Below are 12,655 nucleotides of genomic sequence, written 5' to 3' on the forward strand. Positions count from 1 at the left end.
TTAAACAAATACAGGTTCTCGCCATTATGAATGTTGTATCATTTGAGGTGAGTGCAAAACACAGAAATTATTCCAGATATTTTATGCAGAAAGTGGTTTTAATACATGGAATTTGATGCTGTCATAATCATTGGAACTTAGAATTTCCATGTAAGTGGGATAGGTTACTTGAATAAGTCCCCCTGCCGAAAATAATGAAAGATGGTAAGTTACACACCAGCAAACTCAAGGCCAGTTTTGGATGAACACCTGTAACTAGACAGATAAGGGTAATGTCTGATTACCTAAGGGCATTTGCCATGTCCACACTCAGCTGTGTTCCAGCTCTGTGATTACACAGAGCCAGAGAGGTAGAGGTTAGGGCCCAGAGCCTGCCAGACGTAGGGTCTGATGGGAACCTTTTCACATTAAGCTGAGGCACAGCTGGCTACACCCGCTGGTTAAGGGCAGTATATTTGGTTTTTGAATGTGCAAGAGTCTGGAAAGTCAAGGCTTAGTACTTGAGATTCTGTCTGCCCTTTGAGGAAGGAGCCAGAACCCAGAGTGTGAGAGTAACTTGCCTGGCACCACCCAAGGGGGCTTTTCTGCCTCTTCCTGTCTTGTGGGCTCTGTGGGTGTTTTGATGGTGCTGGTGACAGTGGATGCCTGAGGGTCTTCTGACCCACGTTCAGAATGACCTTCCTCACTGCAAGCACATCCGGACTCAAAGCCCCTTTGCCTTCAGGCCTGTTCTTCCTTGAATGGTGCAGATGTTGGGTTCATTCATCTGTAAGGCCCCCTCCTCTCTTGGGGGGCCTGCACAGAGTTCGGCTCCTGGCAGAGGGTTAGAGTGGGGGTGTGGTTGCTGGAGTTGCAGCTTGCACACAGTAGCCAGTGTTATGGACTGTGGCTTTAACCAGGCCCATCAGACTATGAAATAAAATCGCCAGCACCAAATATTAGCCCTCATTTCAGATCTAACTGTCAGTTGGTGTTTTCCCTGAGATGTCTCCCAGGGACCATTTTGTAACCATGGTCCCTGAGATCGCCTCCATTGTGGAGGCTGTTGATTTCTTTATCTGGGGCAGGTTCTGATAGGAACAAGATTGCCAGCCTGCTGAGCTGTGGCTAAGGTGTTAGATGTCAAGATGAACTGTCAGGTTCCAGTAACTCCTCCAGAGTCTGGGGTAGGGGGCAGGAGTAGTGGTGACTGTCCCTTTCACCAGAGAATGGCAGTAGAGCTGGTACCTACCTGGAGCCCCCAAAAGCCACCAGCCCTGAGGCTAAGGAGCTTGTCTCTTACCTCTCTTCTCTTCATCACTTCTGACCAGAGCTCTGTGGGCCTAGACACATCGGGTTGATAGAGTTTAAATTAAAAATGATCAGGTCCCATCGTCATTGGTTCATATATCTTATGCAACATTTATTAAAAGTGGCTATGGGGTGGCCGGTTGGCTCAGTTGGTTAGAGTGCAGTGCTCGTAACACCAAGGTCACTGGTTCGATTCCCACATGGGCCACTGAGCTGCGCCCTCCACAACTAGATTGAAAGCAACGACTTGACATGGAGCTGATGGGTCCTGGAATAACACTCTGTTCCCCAATATTCCCCAATAAAAGTAAAAAAAGAAAAAAGAAAAAAAAAGAAGTGGCTATGAACTTGCCAGCTCATGAAATTCACCTTCCCTCTAAGAAGAAATTGATAGAAAATGAAAAGAGCTAGGTCTGTGTTCTTCACGCTTGCAGTGAGGGACTTCTTTCTTCTGGCCGTGGTGGGAGGTCGGAATACTCTGATGCTTTCCACTGTGCTATGTCAAGGTCTACTTGTCTCGTCCAGGGAAGCCAGATGAAGTTCATGCTGGCGTGCAGAGCCATAGGGGTGTTCTTGGTGAGTGTGTGTGTGTGTGTGTGTGTGTGGTAGAATACACATAACATAAAATACGCCATTTTAACCATTTTTCAGTGGTTCATTTAGTGGTGTTCATTACACTCACCATGTTGTGCAACCATCACCACTATCTAATTCCAAAACTTTTCCATCACCCCAAACAGAAACTCTGTACCCGTTAAGCAATAACTCCCCATTCCCCCCTCCTCTCAGCTCCTGATAACCTCTTATCTACTTTGTCTCTATGAATTTGCCTAGCTAATTCATATAAGTGGAATCATACAATATTTGTCCTTTCATTTGTCTGGCTTCTTATTTCACTTAGGTTAATATTTTCAGGGTTTATCTATGTTGTGGCCTGTAACAGAATTTCATTCCTTTTTATGGCTGTATGTATATACCACATTTTGTTTACCCATTTATCTGTTGATGAACACTTGTTTTTTTTTGCTATCTTTTGGCTCTTGTGAATGATGGATTGATGAACATTGGCATACAAGTATCTGTTTGAAACCCTCTTTTCAATTCTTTTGGGTACACACTTAAGAGTGGAATTCCACTTAAGAGTGGAATTTCTGGGTCATTCTGTATTTAACTTTTTGAGAAACTACCTAACTTTTCCCTAACAGCTGTACCGTTTCACATCCCCACCAGCAATGTACGAAGATTCCAATTTCTCCACATCCTCACCAACACATTTCTCTCTTTCTCTTTCCCTTTCTCCCTCTCTCTCTCTCTCTGTCTCTCTCTCTCGTTTTTAGTATAGCCATCCTGGGCGTGAAGTAGTATCTCATTGTGGTTTTGGTTTTCAGTTCCTAAAGATTAGTGATGTTGAGTATATTTTTATGTACTTATTGGCTATTTATGTATCTTTTTGGGGGAGTCCCTTGCCTATTTTATAATTGGCTTGTTTATCTTTTGTTGAGTTGTAGGGATTCTTTATATATTTTGGATATTAAACCCTAATCAGATGTATGAATTGCACATATTTTCTCCCATTCATAGATTGTGTTTTCACTTTCTTGATAATATCCTTTGATGCATAAACATTTTAATTTTATGAAGTCCAGTTTATCTATTTTTTCTTTTGTTGTTCATGTTTTTGGTGTCGTACCTAAGAATCCATTGCCAAATCCGAGGTCATGAAACTTTTCCTCTATGTATTCTTCTAAGAGTTTTTTGCTTTTAGCTTTTATGTTTAGATCATTGATCCATTTTGAGTTAATTTTTATATAGGGTAGAAAGTAGGGGTCCAACTTCATTCTTTTGCATGTGGAAATCCAGTTGTCCCAGCACCAGTTATTGAAGAGACTATTCTTTCTCCATTGAATGGACTTGGTACCCTTGTAAAAAGTAATTTGGCTATAGATGTATGGGTTTATTTATGGATTTTTATTCTATTCCATTGGTCTGTATGTCTATGCTAGTATCGTACTGTTTTGATTACTGTAGATTTATAGTAAGTTCTGAAATCAGGAAGTGTGAATCCTTCAACTTTGTTCTTTTTTTCAAGATTATTTTAGTTACTTGGGAGTCCCTTGACAAATCCATATGATTTTGAGAATCGAGTTTTCTATTTCTGCAAACTAGACTTTTGGAATTTTGGTAGGGTTTGTGTTGAAGCTGTAGATCAATTTGGAGACTATTAATAATACTCTCCATCTTAACAATATAAGTTTTCCAATCCATGTACATGGGATATCTTTCCATTTATTTGTGTCTTTAATTTCTTTTAGCAATGTTTGATAGTTTTTAGTGTACAAGTCTTTTGCCTCCTTGGTTAAATTTATTCCTAAGTATTTTTTATGCTATTGTAAATGGAATTGTTTTCTTAATTTCCCTTTTAGATTAGTGTGTAGTATTAGTGTATTGAAACACAACTGCTTTTTGTGGTTGATTTTGTATCTTGTGACTTTGCTGAATTCATTTATTAGTTCTCATAAGCTTTCTGTGTATTCTTTGGGATTTTCTACGTATGGGATCATGTCATCTGCAAATAGAGATAGTTTTACTTATTCCTTCCCAATTTGGATGCCTTTTATTTCTTTTCCTGTCTGATTGCTCTGGCTAGAACTTCCAGTACAGTGTTGAATAGCAGTGGTGAAAGGTAGACATCCTTTGTTTGTTCCTGATCCTAGGTGGAAAGCTTTTAGTCTTTCACCATTGAAATTGTTTCAAATACATGGTGATGGAAGGAGAACTGACTCTGGGTGGTGAACACACAATATGATTTATAGATGATGTATTACAGAATTGTACACCTGAAAATATGTAACTTTACTAACAGTTGTCACCCCAATAAACTTTAATTGAAAAAGAAAAGAAAAGAAATTGTTAGCTGTGGGTTTTTCATAAATGCCCTTTATCATGTTGAGGAAGTTCCCTTTTGTTCCTAGTTTTCTGAGTTTTTATTACGAAGGGGTGTGGGATTTTGTCAAGTGCTTTTTCTGTGTCCATTGAGGTGACCATGTGGATTTCGTCCACTCATTCTGTTAATGTGGTTTGTTATGTTGATTGATTTTCTTATGTTGAACCACCCTTGCCTCCCTGAGATAAATTCCACTTGGTCATGATGTTTAACCCTTTTAATATGTTGTTGGATTTTGTTTGCTACTATTTTGTTGAGGATTTTTGCCTCTATATTCATAAGGTATGTTGGTCTTTAATTTCCTTTTCTTTTGCAGTCTTTGTGGTGACTTTTTGTATACTGTTGCAGGGTCTACCCCATCTTGGGCTAGCACCAGGATATGGCACATTTGCAACATTACACAGCCACCATTCTGCCAAGAATTGAAGTCTCTATGTCAGAGCTGGGAAGTTGCTTAGGAGCTCTTTAGTCCAATCTTCCCTCTTCTAATAGGGAACCTGAGAGATGGCGTGAAATCCAAGACCCGCAGTACTGAATTAGGCTGCAGTGCCTAAGACCAGCCTTCAGAGTCTGGGGTGTTGTTTCTGGCCTCCTGCTGCAAAGTGTTCTTGTCACTTTCAAACTCCTCAGATGCTTCTCTTCAGGAGGCAGGGGGGGAATGTCAGCCTGTTGCCAGAGAGGTTGGCCTGGTGGAGTGCGCTAAGCCGTCTCTCAGGACTGAGCGGGATAAAGCGAAGGCGTCGTCTCCCCCCCTCAGGCCTGTTGTAGATCTCTGTGGTGGGGGTAAGAGTTCAAAGGTCTGATTTCTGAGGTCCTGTCCTCTGTCCACCACTAGGCCTGCCTGGGTCATGGAAAAATCCCTAGTTGGAGCTGTGCTGATTCTGTGTCCCTGTAGCAGGGTCTCTTGAGTGTGTGTTTTGGGTCATGCTTGGGACACACCAGGTACCATGTGAACTGGAGCCCCCACTCCTCTGCTGAGCAAGGGTTTTGACTATTTCCTGCTGCTTCTGAAGCTGTGCTCTTCTATCCTCCTGTCAAAGCTTCGGGGACTTGGTACATTGAGGAGCTGACCATGAAGGCCAAGTCCCCCAGTGTGCCCCTTTGGTTCTGAAGTGGGTGAGAGCCACCAACCTAACCTCTGTATGCGGCCATTAGCTGGCTCTTGAAGTGATTTTTCTATGACTATCAATAATTTGTGTTAATTGTAGAAAATCTGGAAAAAACAAAAAGAACAAAAGAAGAATCTGAGCTGACACGTGTGCTTGCATCTCCACGCGACTGCAGTGGTTTTCACAGGTAGTTGCTTTTGTGGGAGAGTCAGCAGAGGGAGACGGAAGGGAGCATGGGCCCCAGAAGCCACCAGTTCATTCTTAAGGCAGGGCCTTCTCCAGGCCCCAGTCGGCGCCCACTGCCTGCAGTGGGTAGGGAGAGCCTGGGTGTTGGCTCAGCCAAGGGCCTTTGCTGCCACTGCGGCTCCTCCTCCGTCCCGCTCTGTCGGGCGGATTTCAGACGAACGTGGCCGAGCAGCACCCACTTGCTGCCCTCTGCTCTCTGGGGCCCAGGAAAGGCAGAGTCGCTTTTCTAGCTCCAGCGTGTATTGTGGTTTTGGCAGTGAAGGGCAGAAATTGAGAAGTTGGAGGCCGACTCATGGTCTCACTGCTATGAGGAGCTCGTCTGCTGTTTCTTTACCCTTACTGGCTATCTCACCTGTCCGCCACATGGGATTTCTTCTCCATTTTGCTGCATTTTGTGAGGGAGTAAATGATTTTCTCTCGAAGCCCTCAGATATATCCTGCTTCTTGAAAAGAGAGCCCTGGCTGCGATGTAAAGGGTGGGGGAGCTAAGCTGTCTATTCTAGTCACTTCCTCGGGGAGTGCGGGTTCTTGTTGCCTCATTCCCAGATGACCAAGGCATCTGTCAGTGTTCCTGGCACTACCTGACCTATTACCAAGAAGGAAGCAAATGTTTACCTCCTTTCTGCTCAGCAATCCCAAGTAAACAAGCCTTTGTTTTTAGATGTCCCCAGATCCAGGTCTTTGAGAATGGCCTCCTCTCTTGGACCAGATTACAATACTATGTAGTAGCACCTCCCGTGCACGCCCCGATGGACCGTGAGGTTGTCCAGTCATGTACCGGCAGCCCTCCCGGCTCTGCACCCAGCTGCTCCTTGGCCTGATTCTGTTCAGTGGCTGCACTGAGGGCTCTCGGGCTAAGCCATGTGTTGTGCCCTTGGGGTCATGGCGAACTCAGAGGCAGAGGTTAGGTTTGAATCTGGGTTTGTCTGATATATTTGCTGTGATGCAGGTGTGTTTCCTGTTCAGATATTTGTGCGCAGTGTACATGCCAGGGCTGGAGCAGAGCTGGAGAAAGACTGCTACGTAGTGACTGGCTAAGCACTGGGGCTCTAGAATTTCCTACTGGAAATTCTCAGAGAATTGCCCTTTCTTTGGTGACGGGTTGTGTTGGCAGTGTCCTGGGCAGCGTCTCCCCCACCTGGTAAGTTCACCATGTTCTAAAGAGCACGTGGCTCGCTCCATGACTCTCCAACCCCATTGCTCCCATCCTTGTCCGGTCGTGTCGTCTTCTACTGGATGACTTTGGTAGCCTCCAGTTTTGCCTCTTCGATCCCTTTTCCAAATATCAACTATTTGATCAGCTGCACCCTTTCTAAGCCATTTCTTTAGCTTCCCATTGACCTCCCATGAAGTTCAAATTCCTTAAGCTAGCATGTAGGCGGTCTGTGACTAGCCCGTTTCCTGCTCCATCTTTGGCTCTTTTTTAGGTCTTCCCAAGCTGTGACCCAGCCACACTGAACTTTTCTCAGTTCCTTGACTATGGGGCTGCTTTCTTGCTTCTGTGCTTCATATTCTGCTGCTACACTTCTCTTTTTCCTCTCATCTTCTTTACCATGTCTCGGCTCAGCCGTCACTTCCTCTGGGAATCCCTGGGTCACTGCACCCTGATTCTCTGGCCGCCCCTGTCTTCACACTGGAAGCTGTCGGAAGGCAGGGACTGAATCTAGGCCCCCCAACCATGTCTTCCCAGCACTATACTAGGCACAGGGTGAAATGGGTAAATGACTGCAAGGGTCTCTATAAAGAGAAAGTTATCACACCTGTTTTTACTGAATTACTCAACTTTCACAAGGACCCAGTAACTTCTGCCAACTCATTCATTTTCACGGTGATCAACAGATGGGACATGGTGTCAGGGTGGCTTCCTAGCATCCTTCTTCCTGTTCCTTAGCTGCAAAGGTACTACTGTATGCGTCCAGAAGAATAGACTTGGGTTTTTTGTGCCCTCTCTTTCTTGTTTTGCCTTATTCTTGGCAGCCTGATGGACAGCTGGCACCACATCAGTCCTGAACTTAGCAAAGCACCACATATATCACTCACTGGTGATTGAGAGGGAACCTCAGTCTGCTGAAATTTTTCTTGAGTGATGGAGAAGTGAACTTCTCTGTGCCTGTTGTGTAACTAGCTTTGTGGTTGTAAATCATTTGATCTCATGGTCCTGGATTCCAGTAGCATCGAGAGAATAGTACTGGGGCTATTGTGGCTGAGTTCAGGGCTCACTTAACTGTCACATAGCTCTGATATAACCTCATACCAGCTAGAAACTCATTGAAATGTGTCTGGGAGAGCCTGTGGCTTTGGTGATAAAGTTCTTCACCAGCTCAGGAGTGGATGAACCCCAGGGGTTTGTTGAATGTCCATTATGTGCCCAGGGCTGTTGTGGCTCTGTGCTTTTCCTCTGAGGGCCGGGGGCTCCTTCCTATAGCCTCTGCATCCTGATGGGGGTGGCAGGCATTGCATCTGTTCTGTCCACTGTGGCCTGAGACATAGAGTTAGATCTGGTAAACTTAGGTTCCGTCTCTTGTGCTTGGATGTGTAGGTTTGGGGATTGATCTTTGGGGGATATAAGAACTGAATAAGCACATATCTAGGTGCTGGGCTCCAATTGGTTTTGGCCAGAGATGACACATTTGAAAGACAGGGCAGGTCAAGGTATTGTCTCTGGATCCTAAATTTCCAAGCTTGAAGAAAAGACTTTGGTCAAAATAAGTCCAACCTTGTGTCATGCATGGCTGCAGGGCAGGTGTGTAATAAGTGTTACAGCTGGTGATAGTGAACTTAAACTGTTTTCTAAAAGCAGTAGTATTGATATGTATTTATTTTATTGTGGTAAAATATATGTAACATAAAATTTATCCTTTTAACCATTCTTCAGTGTACAGTTCAGTGGTATTTAAGAACATTCATATTGTTGTGCAACCATCACCATCATCCATCTCCAGAACATTCTTCATCTTCCCAAGCTGAAACTCTGTACCCATTAAGCATTAACTCTCTATTGTCCCCTCCCCCAAATCTCTGGCAACCACCATTTTCCTTCTGTCTCTATGAATTTGACTGCTCTAGGAACCTATAAATGGAATCATACAGTATTTGTCTTTTTGTGATTGGCTTATTTCACTTAGTGTAATGCCCTCAAGATTCATCCATGTTGTAGCATGTGTCAGAATTTCCTTCCTTTTTGAGGCTGAATAATATTCCATTGTGTGTATAGACCATGTTCTGTTTATCAATTCAGCCAGTGGACACTTGGGTTGCTTCCATCTTTTGGCAATTAATAATGCTGCTACGAGTAGGGTGTACAAACATCTGTTCGAGTCCCTGCTTTTAATTCTTTTGGGTATATGCCCAGAAGTAGGATTGCTGGATCATATGGTAATTCTATGTTTGAGCTATAAAACTTAGAATTACCATATAATTAATTACCATACCATTTTCCACAGCAGTTACACCATTTTATATTTCCACCATCAGTGCACAAGGGATGCAGTGCACAAGTGATGCATCCTCACCAACACTTCCAAGAGTTTTATAGTTATAGGTTTTACATTTAGGTCTTTGGCCTATTTTGAGTTAATTTTGCATTTGGTGTAAGGTAAGGGCCCAACTTCATTCTTTTGCTTGTGGATATGCAGCCATTTGTTGAAAAGATTGTCATTTTCCAATTGAATGGTTTTGGAATCAGTTGACCACAAATCAGAGGGTTTATTTCAGGGCTCTCAGTTCTATTACGTTGGTGTATATGTTTATCTTTATGCCAGTACCAACACTGTTTTGATCATTGTAGCTTTGTAGTACATTTTGTGAGTCCTCCAACTTTTTTCTTCTTCTTCAATATTGTTGGCTATTCAGTGTCCCTTGAGAGTCCATGTGAATGGCACTGAATCTGTATATTGCCTTGGGTAATACTGACAACTTAACAGTATTAAGTTTTCCAATCCATGAACATGGGTGTCTTCCCATGTATTTGTGTCTTTTTAAATTTCTTTCAGTGTTTTATAGTTCTCAGTGTACAAGTGTTTCACCTTTTTGGTTAAGTTTATCCCTAGGTATTTTATTTGTTTTGATGCTACTTAATTGGAATTGTTTTCTTTTTAGATTGTTCAGTGTTAGTGTATAGAAACACAACTACTTTTTGTGTGTTGATTTTGTATCCTGCAACTTGGCTGGAAACTCCACAACAGTTTTTTTGTGGAATCTTTTCCACATATAGGTTCATGTCATCTGTGAACAGAGATATTTTTACTTCTTCCTTTCCGATTTGGATGCCTTTTTTTCTTTGTCTAGTTGCTTTGGCTAGAACTTCCAATACTCTGTTGAACAGAAATGGCAAAAGCAGGTGTCCTTGTCTTGTTCTTGATCTTAGAAGAAAAGCTTTCCGTCTTTCACCATTAGGTATGATGTTAGCTGTGGGTTTTTTATATATGGCTTTTACTGAGATAGTTTCCTTTTATTTCTAGTGTGTTTAGTGTTATTGAGATGTAATTTAACATTCTGTATAGTTTACCCATTTAAAGTATACAATCTAATTTTTTTTAGTGTAATCGCAGGGTTCTTACAGCTACTTTACCCTCTTTGCTTATCCCAGTCTGGTTGGATAATAGTTTTCAAGGTCATGAAGACTTGCTGGAAGGTAGAAGGCTGCATCTTTTTGTAGTTGTCGAACATCATATTTTTGGAAAAGACATAATGTAGCCTGGTGTTTGAAGAGTTGGGACCTGAACATTGACTCAGCTCTAACCTCATATGAGTAAGCAACCGAGGCTCCTGTGGGCCTGCTCCCTATGCCATTGACACCTGGAGGTGGCATGGTACCCAAATGTGGGTACCGGCATCCTCTGGCTGCTTTGCTCTTAGCTCCTGCACTCGGATCCTCAAGTTAAGTCGGGGGTTTGTATAGCTCCCAGGCCATCCACTAGTAAATACTGTCCTACCTATGGGGCAGAGAGTCTCTAGGAAGGTGTTGATGGCTAGCTGCCAGTGGTGGAAGAAGCTTCCCCTATGGGGTGGCCTAAGCAACTTGTGTTTTGAGCACTCGTGCCTTAGTAGTTCCCCATTTCCATGGAAGGTTGTAGAATCAGAGCCCTGTTGCTGGTGGCTCAGCATACACTTTCTGGATGAGCCTTGACCTCCTCTGTTTGCAGTAGCCTTAAGTGGTCAAGGGTTACCCAGGAGCACATATGCTCCAAACACAAGCCCTCACCTTAGCATCAGGAAACCTGTATGCTAGGGATGGTGTCACGTGGTGTTGGGCGGCGGCCCAGGCCCCTCTGAACAGGGCAAGATGGTGGGCTGGCACCCAAGTCAGGTAAACCCCGGGCTTTTTTGCACTTGTATATGTTGGCTCGATGGCTGTAGGGCAGGTGGGATCGTTCGCTGCTTGGTCAGCCAAAGCATTGAGGGAATGGAGACCAGCTTTTGGCAGCCTCTACCATGAACAGTAAGGAAGGTAATTATTTGGGCTGCTGTTTTTCTGGGAAAACGTGCAGGTTTTAATTGAATGGGAATCCGGCTAGCAGGCTTACACAGCTTCTGCTCCTGCTGTCCCCTTCTGGCAGGAGGTAGCAGGCAGTTTGTGAGTCTCCAGGCCCTTTGCACCATGGGAGTCTGTTCCTTTTCCTTCTCTGCCCTTTCCTTGAACCCCTGCAGGCCAAGTCACCAGGGCCATGTATTGGTCTGCCTTTACCTGGTTCTTGCCTACCATGATGGGGACAGCTAGTTTCAGAGGAAGGCGCTTGGCTCAGCGCCTGCCATCCCAGCCTGAATCTTTAGTTGGATGGTAGACGCTACTCTCCTAAGACCCAGTGGCACAGCCAGCCAGAGAGGGGCAAAGGGGCATTTACTGCAGGTGAGGGACTTGCCAGGACAGGAGTGCCATGTTGTGGGGACTCTGGTAGTGGTAGGAAACAGGTACGTAGGTGCATGGAGTATGCCAGCAGAGGCAAGAAATAGTCCGGGGTGGGAAAAGGTATATGGAAGTGTTCCTGGCAGAATTACTTATGACACAAAATAGTCAAAATGTAAATGTACAGCCACTTGGAAATGGTCAAAATAAGGCAACCTTGTGTCATTGCTTTAAAAAACATGTTTTATTGTGGTAAAATGTACATAACAATTTACCATGATAACCATGTTTAAGTGTATAGGTCAGTGGTATTAAGTACATTCACGTTGCTTGCAGCCATAGAGTTGTGCTTCAGCCCTTGTTTGGTTGGTGTTTTCAGTATTCTGAACTCCTCAACTACCTGTTGACACACACATGTGGTTAACGTCAGGCATCGTGTGGGTTTCTACTATTTCACTCATAGGAGATAATGACTTGTTTCTCTTATTTCTAAGTTCTTGGGGAAATACCTCACAATTTCTTTATGCACTACAAACATTTAGACTGAAAAAAACTGTTCATTTCCTTTTTGGTCTGCCCTCTCCTGAGTGACACTGAGACGTCTTTGGCAGACTTGCCCAGCGTGGGCCCCACCTTGCTGTGGGCGGCTTAGTTGTTGAGGCACCTGGGCGGAAGGAGTGAGGAGGTGGGTCTCAGGGGCCTCACACCCCACCATCTGCCTGGAGCGTTGGAGTGTTGGGAAGTCCAGTGGTGATGTATAGGGCGAGGGTAATGAGTTTTGAGACCCCCAGAGAAGAAGCTCTGAGTGAGGGGCCTTGCGATCCGGTAGCTCCAACCTGGCTGTCCTTTTCCCCTGTCCTGGTCCTTGCTGCAGAGCAGTTTGTCCGGTGGATTGATCGTGCCTTGCTCTGCCAAGCACTTCCTAGGACTGAGCTCCTTACATTGGGCACTTCTTGGGAATGGATTCTGCTGCCTTAGCTGGAGCCAGAAATCAAGGAACTGGAAGCAGTGTTTTTCAGGAAACTTTCCTTTGAAACTGAAGCCAGTGGTTCCTGATTACAGATACCACGGTTTCTTCCGCTGCCTGCCTAAGGCATTGAGATGATTTCCATTAGAAAATCCAAATGTAAAGCTTCTCCAAGAACTACTAGTATTTAAGAGAGTCTCTCCAGTCATTGTTTTTCCTGTTTTTGTTTTTTTGTCTTTTACCAAGAAATATTT

The 12,655-nt window shown here is 44.1% G+C and overlaps 1 protein-coding gene across 2 annotated transcripts in view; it reads left to right on the top strand.

Moving 5' to 3' along the window:
- RANBP10 (RAN binding protein 10) overlaps nucleotides 1-12,655 on the top strand; it is a 56,279-nt gene that overhangs the window by 7,040 nt on the left and 36,584 nt on the right. The window lies entirely within an intron of this gene.

This window comes from Rhinolophus sinicus, linkage group LG11 (assembly GCF_036562045.2).
Source record: "Rhinolophus sinicus isolate RSC01 linkage group LG11, ASM3656204v1, whole genome shotgun sequence".
NCBI classification, from domain to species: Eukaryota; Metazoa; Chordata; class Mammalia; order Chiroptera; family Rhinolophidae; genus Rhinolophus; species Rhinolophus sinicus.